This window comes from Tachypleus tridentatus, chromosome 10 (assembly GCF_004210375.1).
Source record: "Tachypleus tridentatus isolate NWPU-2018 chromosome 10, ASM421037v1, whole genome shotgun sequence".
In the NCBI taxonomy this organism is placed as follows: domain Eukaryota; kingdom Metazoa; phylum Arthropoda; class Merostomata; order Xiphosura; family Limulidae; genus Tachypleus; species Tachypleus tridentatus.
In genome coordinates this window covers 48,914,587-48,929,450 of record NC_134834.1, presented here as the reverse complement: position 1 = coordinate 48,929,450, position 14,864 = coordinate 48,914,587, and the positions used below count along the sequence as shown (strand labels likewise).

General features: G+C 32.9%; 1 long non-coding RNA gene across 2 annotated transcripts in view; it reads right to left on the bottom strand.

The window, feature by feature from the left end:
• LOC143229218 (uncharacterized) overlaps positions 1 to 14,864 on the bottom strand; it is a 260,314-nt gene that overhangs the window by 68,844 nt on the left and 176,606 nt on the right. Inside the window, exons 2-3 of one of the 2 annotated variants that reach the window (XR_013015752.1) lie at positions 14,538 to 14,820; positions 11,686 to 11,841 (exon numbers count right to left, since the gene is read on the bottom strand). This is a non-coding gene — a long non-coding RNA (uncharacterized LOC143229218). The remainder of the gene's footprint in view (positions 1 to 11,685; positions 11,842 to 14,537; positions 14,821 to 14,864) is intronic. The other variant, XR_013015753.1, reaches the window with a different exon arrangement.

The window sequence follows — 14,864 nt, the reverse complement described above, 5'->3', positions numbered from 1 at the left end:
TCCATTAATGTCCTGTTCTATAATATATTCACAACTTTACATTTATTGTAACCGTAGTTTAAGTTTTTTGACTACAGTTTAACAAGACCTCAGCGCTTCCGCGCTAAGTCGTAAAGAAAAGTTTGTTCAACTGTGTTTCCTGCAACGTTGCGTGTCTGAGCTCAATTTTATCTTCAATCTTATGTTATCTGCGAAAATAATAATTATTGACGAAGTGACTTGAAACTAACAAGGTTGAGTTCAAGATCTCTCTAATGTATTTATTATCATTCTCACCAAAGATAAACCTTCCATAAATTTTTGGCGCCACCACACTGTATTTACATCCTTACACTATGTTTTTTGAAGCAGGGTCTGACCACTTTCTCAAAAACCATAAGTAATAGCAAGTTGCACTATAACTTTGAATGTGTCCTATATATTTATCTCTATTCACTCGTTACTACTCAACACAGTTTACTGGTAGTAGAAGGTAAATAAATCATCGCTGAACGTACTTGATCAGAAATGTTGATGAGGTGAGCTGTGGCATTCATTCTGCTTTTTCAACGGACAAAGAGGCCTGAGGTACGCTTGAAAAACATTCCTCAAACCATGACTTCACCATCAGAGGTTTTGACATGAAATTTTTAACCACTGTGACATCCCCTATAGTGCTACTTGTGAACACTACAATATGTTTGCCTTTCCTTGTATCTGTTAGACTGACTGCAAACATGCTTTTCCCATCTATTCAGTGTTGAGGAACTGATATGACACATCGTGTAGTCGACCTAACTTGCACATGCAGCTCAGGTCTGTCCTAGTTCTTAAATAACACATGATTCCTATTAAAGATAATAGACGTAGCATATTTAAATTGTATAGAGTATTAAATTCTTCTATTTGTTATAAAAGTTAGTATCTGTAAACACTAGATAAACTGTTTTACTCCTAGAACGTTTTTTCAACTTTATCACCTTTTCGTTCCCATGAGGTTGGAGATATGCTTTCCTGGAATCTTTTGATTTTGTTACTCTTAGTTCATCCTCTGTTTTCCTGTAATAATACATTTCTCAGACCCAGACGTTGTTCCCTTCTCTACTGATCCCACCCATCAGAACACGTTGTTGTTATAGTGTTCTATAACGTCCAAAAACCCAGCTACACTAGTAAGCATATTTAAACAAGTTTAAATCCTAAGTTTCATCCTAAGTAAGTACGTTATAAAAATGACGGTTCAAATCTTACAATTTGAGTAAAGTAGCCAAAGATGTAGCGATGTGAGATGCTGACTAGCTGTCTTCCCTCTATTAGTTCCAAATTAGAGAAGACTAGCTCAGGCAGTTTTTGTAGCTTTTGTCTGATTATCCGAAATATTAATTTTAATAAAGAAATTAACAGTTGCTACTCTTTAACTGCAAATAATGTCTGTATCTGTAGAGCTTTGTTGAATAGAATATTATCTAACACGTATTATTTTCTCTGCACTTTGTAAGCCGTATTTAGTCAGATCTTATACACCAGCTTTTATATACTTAATTTTAACTTATTGTTGAAACACACAGATATGCATTTTTTATTTTTGTAATTTGAGAAAAGACCTTGCACTGTTCAGTCAGAAAAGTGATAACATCTTTTATTTATAATATAATGTTTCAGTTGAGAACCTAAAGCGCTAAAATTAGTGGTTTGATCACTGCTATGATATAGCTTTGAGTTATAAGAACAAACGAAATGAAATGGAATATACAGTTACAAAGAAGACTTAAGCAATATGTAAGATAAACATCACTGTATCATATTCAAATGTGGAAATGTATATTTTGCACACATTTATTATTAAAAACAGATGCTACTTAGAGTATCTTGTAAACAGTCACTTAGAACAAATATATACGTGTGTGCACATTTCATACCAAAGAGTATATGAGAAAAGCTGATGTACTATTTCGTCTAAAAACACAATAACTAAGCAATTTCAAGTATTTACATAATGTGATTTGAGCATTTGGTAATGTTGTATGTACGACCCTATAATTAAAATTACATTAAGGATAACCTACCCATAATTGATGTAGGATGTTTTTTTTATAAGTTTCATGTCCTCTTTAAATACATTTTCACAAAATTGTTATAGCCTGTTCTGAAAGTGATTATAGTTATAACATTACTGTAAAGTACACGGTCTTTGCTTGTGTCTGCAAATTATAAATGGTTTGTTTGTCATTTCACGTCGTAACATTGCTTGAGCATGAACTTAACATCATTAATAACAAATATTTAAAGAGAACAGCTCGTGCATTTTACAGATTCTTTTATTGGCACTGTGTTTTCACAATTGTATCGTTTATTTACACCTAACAAGCCTAAGAGGGTAAAATGTACTTTCTAAGAATCATTTACACATGGTAATACTATTGCCTGTCACCACAGATATAGCATCCATATATTTAGTTCACAGCGCGTTCCCGACCATTTAAAAATGCAATAATGTAGCAACGGAATTATGGCTGAAGATACACCATTCTCTTCTTTGACGAAGGATGTTTTATAATGAAATTGTTAAATGATTTGGAACCAAAAGACACGACATTTCAAGCAAGAGAGCTTTCAACGTTTAACACGGCAGCAAGATCCAAAAAACATGTCTCAAACTAATTCAGACTGAAGTCTTCATCGCCATGTGTAGACTATGATTACAGAATAAAATTTGCTGCTTCACGAAACCATTGTACATGGCCATAAGTCATCAACCATGCTTCATAATCAATGGCTGAAGAAACTTGAATCACACTAATACAGTTCGACACATACAAACTTGCCAACTAATGATGCAGCTCTAATAGTGTATTTCGCTTTTATTCTGTTTAAACAATGTCTACGTACAGTAAAAGGTCTGCGGAAGGTTTTACAAGATGTGTGGTCTAAGATTAGAGTTGACGTTTTTCGCAAAAATTTATTACAAAGAAGATCGTGGATCGTAATCATGGTTATCATATAAAGCATGATCGAATAACAAAGACAGTAATTTCAAGAGTAGAATACAACCTGGAACATCATATCGTTCTTGCGAAGCGTGATTATCATCCTAGACTATAGCATTAGTAAAGGAGAATTTAATATACAACTCACAGAATTTTTCACAACAAAAGTTTCAATAAAGATGTTTTTTATTTATATAAAAGTTCGATAGAAGAAGAGATGGAAATTGTATATTTCATCTAGTCATTCATCAGATATGTTAAATAACATGCACAGTTTTAGTGTTAATTATTGATTAGATTTTAAGTTATATTTTAACCATTAAAAAGAACAACGCTCTCATTTATCAGTGAGTATATCGCTAATAATGATAAGTTATTGGTTACCAAAGAAATTCTTGATAATTCTGTGACTACAGAGTTGTTTAATTGGTACTTCTTGTCTTAAGAAATGAAAAGTTTAAAAAAATCAGTTACAGTGAAACAGTTCTGACAAGCATCACGCATTTTTTTACACGCTATCACTATGACAGACACGATAACATTTTTAGTTACATTTTCTATTCAAACTTCTATACTAAAATCACGAAATATTTCGTGAGATGACATTTTCCTGTTTCTGACTTTATTCCCTTTTAATGTTTTGTAAACCAACAGCGATAAAACTTCGGCAACTGACTTTATAAGTCACTGAAGAAACAATAACACGATGATTAAACATTTATAACTTTGGATATTGTATGAATAACCACAGACAACGACAAGGTATGAAGATTGTAATTGTCAAGAACCAAAACTTTCCCATTGACTTCACATTCTAGTTACCAGTCAACAGAACAATTTATATATTCAGATTTTTAAATCCTATATGTAACTTTATAGAGTTGCTAATGATATATCTAATGATATACCTAATAAAGCGCATACTAATTAATGTCATTTTGTCCATCTCATTTCATATAACGTCCATAAAAAATAATCTATATTATCGACCTATATCTTTACGCTGCTTAAATCTATTTGCTTTTAACTAGTTAGGCGTGAGTTCAGTTACATGATGCAAAGCAATATAACAGCAAATTGTGTTCATTGTACTTCAGGTAATACAACTTTGAAAAGCGTTTTAAGTCTTATTTTTCACGTATATCAAGCAACATTTACTTTTAAGATTTGCCGAAATATCTAGTTAACTAACAATTCTACAGAGGTTTAAGCACATAGAAAGACATGAGATTAAGTAATAATTAAAAAACAAACAAACAATGTTTAGATATTTGTTTTTTTTTAAGTTCGCACAAAGCTACTCGAGGGCTATCTGTGCTAGCCGTCCCTAATTTAGTAGTGTAAGACTAGAGGGAAGGCAGCTAGTCATCACCACCCACCGCCAACTCTTGAGCTACTCTTTTACCAACGAATAGTGGGATTTATCGTCACATTATAACGCCTTCACGGCTGAAAGGACAAGCATATTTGGTGCGACCAAGATTCGAACCCGCGACCCTCGGATTAGGAGTCGAACGCCTTAACACACTTAGCCATGCCGGGCTCTTGTAAATAATTCCGAATAAAATAAAATTGTGAACTTGTTTTGCAGTTAAATAATATAATAATTTTAAAAGACAGCCTGTAATTATATCAGCCTTAACCTGACAGAATTATCATAGTATAGTTTTACATGTTTCATAATTCTTAAGAACAAAACATTATCGAAAATAATATGAGTAGATCTTTCACGCTATATAAGCTTAAAGCAGTGAAAACAAACCTGTGCGAAAACAAATATTCAGTATGTTGTACAAAACATGAAAGCTAAGAAAAAGTTACAGAATCCATGACACGAACAGTTTCACCAGTGGAACAGCGGTAAGTCTAAAGACTTAAAGTGCTAAAATCTAGGCTTTGATTCTCTGCAATGAACAAATCAGATAGTCCAAATGTTCTATAACAAATAAACAGACTTGGACGGAACACAACAGCTTTTAAATTAAAGGAAATGTTATTCAACGTTTAATTACGCTGCATTTTAGATATATAATAACAAGTAACAATCTATTTTAATTAAGGGCAAAGTGTACCTTGATCGCTTACATATTTAATTGTTCATACAGTCATGTGAAAAAGTTAGGACACCTTATGAAAGCCTGTGTATTTTTGTAGAATACATTTACAGAATATCTTGAAAAGTCTTTTCTTCAGTTTTAATTGTTTAGTTATATTCCTATAATCTTTCAGTATTGTTAAAATTGAGATTAAATATCTATATATCCAAAATGTTACACAAATACACAGGCTTTCACAGGGTGTCCTAACTTTTTCACATGTGGTACACAGCAAGTATGAGCAGTAGGTGTCTTTATAAACTAGTGGTTGGAGAACCTGAGGATCTCATACCAGTGTAAGGTATAACTAAGAGTGGGATAGCAATTTACGATATAATTAACAATGTCATATCAGTTGATGATATAAATAACAGCGTAATATCAGTTTATTGTATAGCTAACAGTGTCATACCGTTTTATGGTATAACTGACTGTGTAATATCAGCTTATAGCATAATCGAGAGTGTCATACAATTTTATATGACATTAGTTTATTATATGACTAACAGTTTAATATCATTTTATGGTATAGCTAACAGCGTTAATGCAGTTTATGATGTACCTAACAGTGTTATAGTAGTTGTTGGTATGACTAACAATGTCATATCTGTTCATGGTTTAAATAACAATGCCATACCAGTTTGTGATATGAATAACAGTTATATCAGTTTTAGGTATAACTAGTAGTGTTATCAACTGATAGTGTATTATTGTTAAACTAGTGTCATGTCATTTTAAGACATAACTAACAGTATCCTTGCAATTTATGATACATCAAGCAGCGTTAAACGAGTTTATGGTATAAATAAGTGTCATCCTTTTGTGGTATATTTAACAGTGTCAAAATACTTTATGATATAAGTAACAGTGTCATACTAATTTTTGATATAATTAATAATGCCATATAAGTTTATGATATGACGAACAGCGAGTGTCATACCAGTTTATGATATATCTAATAGTGTTATTTTCTCGAAAGTGAGCTGAAGACTGCTTGAAGGTGCCACCTGCTTTAACCACTGGCTTTGCTATATAGTGGTGGATGGGTTCTCTGTCAGTTAATAGACATTAATATGACATCACATGAGGATATTTAACGATGTAATTTGTACTGTCATGACGTCATAAATCACGAGAAGAAGTATGAAGTTTGTAGGCTACAACACAGCATGACATATAAAATTTAAAAGTAAGTTTTGGTTTCACTTATTTTTGAAACAGTATATCTAGTATTAAATTTTCGTATAACTACTGATGTCATATCAGTTTATGGTATAACTAACAGCATCATATTAGTTTACGACATAAATAACAGTGTCATACCAGTTTTTAGTATAAAAAAGAATTATACTAGTTTTTGGTATGATATCAGTTTATAATATAACAAACAATGTCATATCAGTTTGTCTTATAACTAACCATGTCATATAGTTTATAATATAACTATCTCTGTCGTATTAGTCTTTTGATATAGGGGAATACCGGGTTAGCGTGATTACTTAAGAGAAGTTCGATATATTTTGTAGTTTGTAATTATCAATTATGTACAAGTAGAAAGAGATGGCATTTTTGTACAAAAGACTCACTGCTTAAGAACATCAAAAATTTTATTAACGAAAATAGTAAGGTATCCAAAAAGTTTCATTATCCCAACTACTTAGGTAAAGAATCAGTCACTAGAGCAAAGATAATAACAAAATGTTCAATGGTGCCTTTGCAGAGTAGTACTGCATCTTCAGTCACCAATGCAAACAAAATCTACAAGTATTCTTCACAGATGAATTCCCCAACCCCTTCACAGGCAGTGGGCTTTTCATGTTCCCATTGTTTATATTTGTTGCCCTGGATCAAGTATTCTTTGATGAGATCAACTGATCAGCCGATTGAGAATTCCTTTTTGTTTTTTGAAATTGTTTATCTCATCCAACATCAGTTTTCGATTAGGCTTTACACTGACTTTTCAACTTTTGACTTCGGCATTGTACTCTGCATTTGTTTCAGAGCATTCTTTACATCCAGATTCTGCTTCACTGTTTCTTTGGAACCTGATCTAGCTTCCGTGTATTCTAAAAAGGAATTGATTGTATCTCTCACATTTGCTTTTTTGCCACGTTTCTTCATGTTTGATGTTCAAAGTTCCTGATTCCAGTTTTGATGAATCAATAACAGCATTTTGAGAAGTAACAGCTTTTATGTAGGCTACACCGAATACTCCTGTTGTGTTGTACATGAAAATAGCACAAAGTGGATGTTTTTTTTTTGTAAAGTATTTTCCACTTGCTCGAACATTTATTTGTAAAGACAATACACTATCTTATCAGGAAGCTGAAGTTGTATGAGGAGGGATAGAGAACACGACAACTCCACGTGGCTTTCATGGCTGCCTAAATTAAAAAGGATATTTCGTCCTTGGCTCGGTCGAAGATATATCACGAAGTGCTTCATTCTTTCTAACGTTCACCCAATCTGAATTTCTGATATGGCCTTTGTTTTCACGTGGTGCACGATAGGTATAAGATTCATTCCATTTCTAGGGAATATCATGATGAGTGATACAAAATTATTTGCAGCTGAATAGCAGGCCGAGGCCTTCACTATCTTTCGTTTCTCGGTACTTAATATAACGCCCACTGCTTTTCTCAATTTAACGTTTGATGGAAGTCTGAATTCCATTCTCATCACAGTTATACATATCAATAACTTCAAAGTTGTGCTTTGCCTTAATTTCCTCGAGAATACAGAAAAACCCTTCAACTGCTGGTTTCCTACAATCAGTAACTTTTGCCATAGAAGTTATTTCAGGAGCATGAGTAGAGATCACATTCTAGAAAGCCTTTTATCTAATCGAAACTTGCAGATCCTTCAAATGCGTGGTTAATCCGATTTCGTTCATCCACTTCGTAGGCCAACATTTCTACTTCATCTCTTGTGAGGCCATGAATACAGGACTCTGTTCTCAGGATGTAGACTTCAGGCTACTCTTCTTGTTCCTCTGAGAACTAGGTCGAAAACGACTAAGAACTTTCTTCTCACTGTCCTTTATCAGATGATTTTGCAGGATAGGATATGGTAAATCAACTTTATAGCTCCTTTCCTGATGGCAACCTTGTATTTTTCTTACAGAAGCCATGGCAGCTTTCAGTGAATCTTAGTCTCGTTCAGCTCCTCTAGCTTTTCTCTTACACTGGTGAACTATTTGGAAGACAAAACAGATTGTATATGATTGGAGAAATTAGCGGGATACAAGCAGTTTTTTAAGGCAAGGATTGGGCAAGAAAAGAACCAGAGATTATTTTTTCTAGGTTTCCTTTGTACAACGTTCCACCTCTCTCATGAATTTTGTTGAACTATGGATGACAAAGATTTTAAACACAATTGTGAGAGTTCTTGATTTTTTAGCGAAAATACGCAGTTGTTTCAGAAACAACCTTGTTGAGAAGTTTAATCAAGATTCAAGTTCGTGGTCAAAATTATAAGCAAACAGCTTAAAAACTTACAATTGGTTCAGATTTTAAAGGAGACTCATGTGGAAATCTAAGGTCTCGTGCAATCACTGGATGATGTGCTTAAGTCAGATGTTAATCGACGTTGTTTCTTTTTTACGTGGTTTTCCCCTAACTAACAGTGTAATACAAGTTTAAGGTATAACTAACAGTGTCATATTATTTTATGATATAACCGACAGTGTTATATCGTTTTATGATCTAACTAAAAGCGTCATATCATGTATTGTTATAGCTCACAATGGCGTAGCAATTTATGGTATGACTATCAATGTTATTTTATTTGTGATATAGGTAACAGTGTCTTATAAGTTTGTTCCACAGAAAGATAAAACAATTATTTTAAGTTGATTGGCAGAGAAAAGAATGAACAACAGTTCGGGGTAACTGTAAAAAAGGTCATACCCTTAATACCAAACGCTGGACTTGAGCCAACAGGGTATGGTGACATTTTGCGTTTGAGAACTTAAATTTGGACGTACCATCTTCGTTCTCTGTTAATTATATATATATTCATAGTTAATTTCTTTGTTTCATTCATTTTGTATATATTGTTATAATACCCGGAATAGGCATAGAATCCAGTTTAACTCGTGTTACTTTGTTAAAAACTCGTACGAATTACATCACATTAATTTAATTGAAAATATTTACTTAGATAGTATTAGTCAATAACCTTTATCTTTCAAGCGATATCTCTAAACCAAAGCTAATATATTATAATTATAAGATTTTAGCGCGAGCTTCCTGCACTCGTGATAGCATCAGTTTAGTTTTTTTTCAATTAAAAGTTATAGCCATCTCTTGAGTGAGTAGAGAGAAAGGAACAATAATTTTGTACACTATAATTTCGTGATGTTTTTTGACAATGTGGTGAGACTAAAAAACAGGTTCATAAAGAAGAACCTGTCATTAGTCAACTCTGTTGGAATCTTCATTTCAAAACTTTCAGCATCATTAAAAATTGGGAGGAGTAAAAAATAAGTGAAGTTTACAGAAAAGGTCTGAACTTTTTTGTCTGGTTGTGTCAGAAACATACCGTCAAATTTGAATCTTATGTCAGAATATTTATTTAAAAAGACACATTTTGTTATATATATATATACAATTAGTATATTACGTGTATTTGTTTATTTCTCAAACAACAACATGGGGGCGTTATAATGTTAGGTCAATCCCACTATTCGTTGGTAAAAGAGTAGCCCAAGAGTTTGCGGTGGGTAGTGATGACTAGTTGCCTTCCCTCTAGTCTTACACTGCAAAATTAGGGACGGCTAAGGTTTCTCCTCCTGGTTGGGGATTGTGCGGTAGGCTAACAATCTACTTACTTAAAAAACCAGCCTGTTAATGAATCCGCAAGCGATTGCGGCCCTATGTTCCTTCATGGAATCGAGAGGCATAGTAATAATACATATATAATAGCATACATATTTTTGTTATATACATATAATAGTGTATATGTTTTGTCTTATATACAATAGTATATAAGCTCATAGAGATCAGAATAATAATAGTGCTATTTGTTAACCTGAAAGTAAAAGAAACATCTACTTTACAATATAAATTCAGCACCATTAAATAAGTAGTTTTAGTTTTCTTAAAATCTGAGGGAAAGTTTTTAATTATGTATTGTGAAATATTTTATTTTTAACCTTTCTATTCGTTTCGTAACATAAACAGATTTAAATAAATATTGAGCTTTTGTACGAGTAGATTAATTGTTACAAGTTGAACATTTTTTGGGGGAATTTTTTATTTATTTCATGAACAGTTAGGTGGTTAGAGCTCTCGATTCGTTATTTGAGGGTCACAGGTGTGAATACCCATCTCACCAAACATGCTAGTCTTTTCATCCGTGGGGCCGTTATAATGTGATGGTGAATCCCACTATTCTGTGGTAAAAGTTTAGCCAAAGAGTTGTGGTGGGTTATGATCGCTAGCTGTCTTTCATGATGTCTGTCACTATTCAATTAGGGAGAGCTAGCGCAGATATCTCTTATATAGCTCTGCGCGAAATTCAAAACAAAAACAAACAAATTTATGAAAGAAACAGTTGTACAAAAGAGCAGCAACAGCATAAACTGCATTAAAATGATTATGTTTCAATCTATATAATAATTAAAATAATTTGACATAAATTTTTCACCTACCGTTACAAACACAATTGTAACCGATTTCCGCAATGGAAGCGTTGGAACAAAGTAGTTACCTAAAGAATCCATTATTTCATTGGGTTGTTTGTTTTTACTGTATGTTGAATTTTTTGTCAGCTATTAATATATAAAGAGTGTTTTACAAAAAAAAACATTTGATTTAATAATTATTGTATTTAATATTTCTTTCCTACTATTTTTTTTCAAAGCTATTTACTAAGGGCTAAGTGTACATAGCCGTACCTAATTTTAAAGGGAAGACAGATAGCTAACTTCATCCAGCATAACCTTTTTGACTAATTTTATTTGGCCGAAGAGTTGATTTGACCGTTACTGTTATAACACACTCGTAGATCCAAAGTGCGGAGCGCATTTTTAGGGCAAAAGAACGTGGTTCCTAGATTCTTGGATTTGCAGTCCAGGCGCGCTATTCCTAGACCTTTCTCGGGCTCTAAAATGTGTTGGATTTTGTTTTTTGTACAGTTTTAGTGTAGTATACTGTGGGTTAAAAGTTATGCTTAAAAATAATAACAGCTTAATTGTTTGAACTAATTACGAGTTGATTTTATGGTAAAGTTGGCGAGCGAAATTCGAATCCATGCGCTAATACAAAATATTTCACGCCCGTAAGCTGTGAATGCCTTACAAAGGTGACAGCAGATTTAAAGGGTTGGGGACTGCTAATTGGGTGCCTCTCCTCTGGTCATTAAGTAATCTTAGTAACTTTAACATAAATTCAAAATATAAACACCTGAAAAATATTATTTGTTTCATTTGGTACTAATTCGCACTTTGCAAATCTGTATAATATCTGTACACCATTATGTACAACAGTAAAGATGATTTATATCACTGATATCCACTCTTAGAGCTCCTTTTAACTTCGCTATTGTTATCTTTTTTTCGTAATGGTTTTTTTAATATCGCACAATACAAGTAAAAATATTGGAATTATAAACCACATTACCTAACGTAAAATGTCATTCTCGAGTTGCGATACAAAACTCCTTTCAGTTTCCTTCACTCATTCAAGTTATTCACACAGGAATGTCGTCTTTGGAAAGATGTTAATCTTAGCGTTTAATTAGATCCTGTCCAGTTGTTTCCATCTAATCTGGAAAGCCTGTAAGGAAGAGGAGAAAAGAAAGATTTCATTTAACTATCTTTTATACCGAATTGAGGGTAAAGAGAAAGAACCCTGTGAAATATCAAAATCAGCAAAAGAAGAAGAACATTTTGAAAGAAACTCTTCAGATGTTGCCGCTGTACATTCTTTCAACCTATACAGATGCCATTCAGAGATAACAGTCATGAAACAGGTTCTCGTATGCTTATTTCATACGCACAGTGCACACAGACTCATTGAAATAAAAAACACCGATTCAAGAAATGTTTGTTTAAAATACGAAGCAATTGAAATACATATATATATATATGTTGCTATTCTTTACGATCATTTAATTGTTGAAAAATGCCAATCTATTTAAATTAATGTTTCGTTGCAAATACCTTATATCAAATTGTTTTTTGTTGTGGCGGTGTCAGATACCAATCGAATTTAACTAAATGGAATCACCAGTTACAATTTAGTTAAGAAGGACAAGATAACAGCCTAGAGTGGCATTCGTAGCATTAAATATCTTTCTATTTTTTTACAGTAAGAGTACTGTAAAAAACTGTAAAATGTTAAGTACTAATAGAGACTTAAAAACAGGTCTTTTGTAGACAAATCCACAAAAACTCAGAGATTTATGCTTGTTTTAAATAGCAATCTTCCATCATAGCCCCTGGAGATAAGAATTTTGACTAAAATGTTAATAAGAAAATTACATAACAAGCTCTTAGTGCTTTCAAATCTACCAAAAATTTCTTAGTTCATAAAAACTTTACTTTTAAAGATTTTGTAATTTTCTTAAATGTCTTCTCCTAAAAGCTTTATAGGTTATTTTACGAAAATTACACTATTTTGTCTTTTTTTTTCTCTTGAAAATGTCAAAAAACATTCACAAATTTGCTAAAATAAAAATGAGCAAAATCTCTGCGAGAATTTCTAGTAGTTTTTCATTCTTCTAAAACCTGTTGTAAGACAGGTGAAATGAGAAGTTGGAGAAGTCGAGAAACTTGTCAGAAATGGCAGAGCAGTTGCATAACTTTTGTTGAAACAGTCTATTTCACAATAGGGATGAAATTAATATTTTTTTCTGTCTGAATTAGGTACATCTGGTGCATTAAATTTAATAATAATTTTGAATTTTGCTTTATGAAAAACTATCTTCTAAATCAAGAGGCAAGGAATATTCTAAAAGGGTGGGTTTTCTTATAACAAAGATACGTGGGTTATCGCTATTTCAGCCGTGGGGGCATTATAATATGATGGTTAATCCCACTATTCGTTGGTAAAAGAGTAGCCCAAGAGAAAACGGTGGGTGGTGATGACTAGCTGTCTTCCCTCTAAGTCTTACACTGCTAAATTAGGGACGACTAGAGCAGATATCCCTAGAGTAGCTTTGCGCGAAATTCAAAACAAACAATTTGTTATGCTATCAGTAAGCCGTCTTGTAGTTACTGATGGTGTCTGTATTACGTAGCCTTCTGGCAGTTCACACATTAACTCTAGCTTTTAGCACACTCGTCTCAGTTTTATATATTATTAACAGAAGGGTTAAATCATCAGTGAAATTACATTAATGTGCAATTAGTTTAGCCATTTTCGTTCGTGCTAGTAACGCAGAATAGTAGCTATGTTTATTTTATAAAATATCTTAAAACTATTCGGTTTAGTTACCGTATGTAAACTTGTGCGATTCTTCTGTATATATTTTTTGTGTGCAGATTTCTTTTTATAGTTTGTAGATATATATAAAAACGAATCAGTTCCTTCAAAGGACTATTTAGACTCTTACGCGAAATCAACGTTGATACAAGAATGCTAATACACTATTAGTTGAAAGGAATAATATACATTTCACCTTTCTTTACTCACATAACTGAAAATTATATAAAGAATTAACGAAATGAATTACATAGTGTAAAAATAAAACAAATGAATGAATTATAGCTAAATATAGCCAGAATTTTGGAGTATTTTTACAGGATAGATCCAATTTATAGAAACAAATGATTCTACAAGTGGGTATTAAGACTTTCTGCTATATTTTCTGTTTGTTTGTTTTTGGATATTTGGGTAATGTTGTTATCTGCTCTAACCGTTTTTCATTTTCATAATGAAGAGAAACCCACTTAAAGTACAAATGTATTCTAAAGACGGCTGGTATGGGTATTAAAACGTTTCGTTGTTCTGTACATTATTTTAATTAAAGTTTGAATAGCCATACCAGCCATATTAGCACATTAATTAAAATAAAGTACAGAACAACGTTTCGACCTTCTTAGGTCATATTCAGGTTAACAAAAAGAGTTAAACTGATCGTTGCCGTCAAATATCTTAGGGACGAGAGTGTAAATGGGTATGAGATTGTAGGGGGCGTTCAGTTAGATGTTAAGTTATTACTTAATATAGATATAAAAGTGTTCCTTTATATTGGCTTAATTTTGGTTTTAGTTGTTGTATAAGTAGGGATTCTTTGATTTTTCGTTTGCTTGTATTTGTTTCCCTACTTAGTATCTGGGTATTTTGCATGGAAACCAGCTTCAAAGAAAAACAAACAACACCTTCGCACGTTTTTGAACAGTGCAAGTCAAATAAACACAACATAATCATAGAAAACACTCAGATACTCTTTTTTAACCTGAAAATGACTTAAGAAGGTCGAAACGTTGTACTGTACTTTACTTTAATTAAAATGCTAATATCCATACCAGCCGTCTTGAAAGTAGCTTTTTACTTCAAGTAGGTTTCTCGCCATCGTGAGACCCGACATGGCCAGGTGGTTAAGACGTTCGACTCCCCTCACACCAAACATGGTCGTCCTTTTAGCCGTGAAAGCGTTATAATGTGACGGTCAATTCCACTATTCGTTGGTAAAAGAGTAGCTCAAGAGTTGACGGTGAGTGATGATGACTAGCTGCCTTTCTTCTAGTCTTACACTGCTAAATTATGGACGGGTAGCGCAGATAGCCCTCGTGTAGCTTTGCAGGAAATCTGAAACAAACAAACAGTCGTTATCATGAAAAGGGAAACCAATA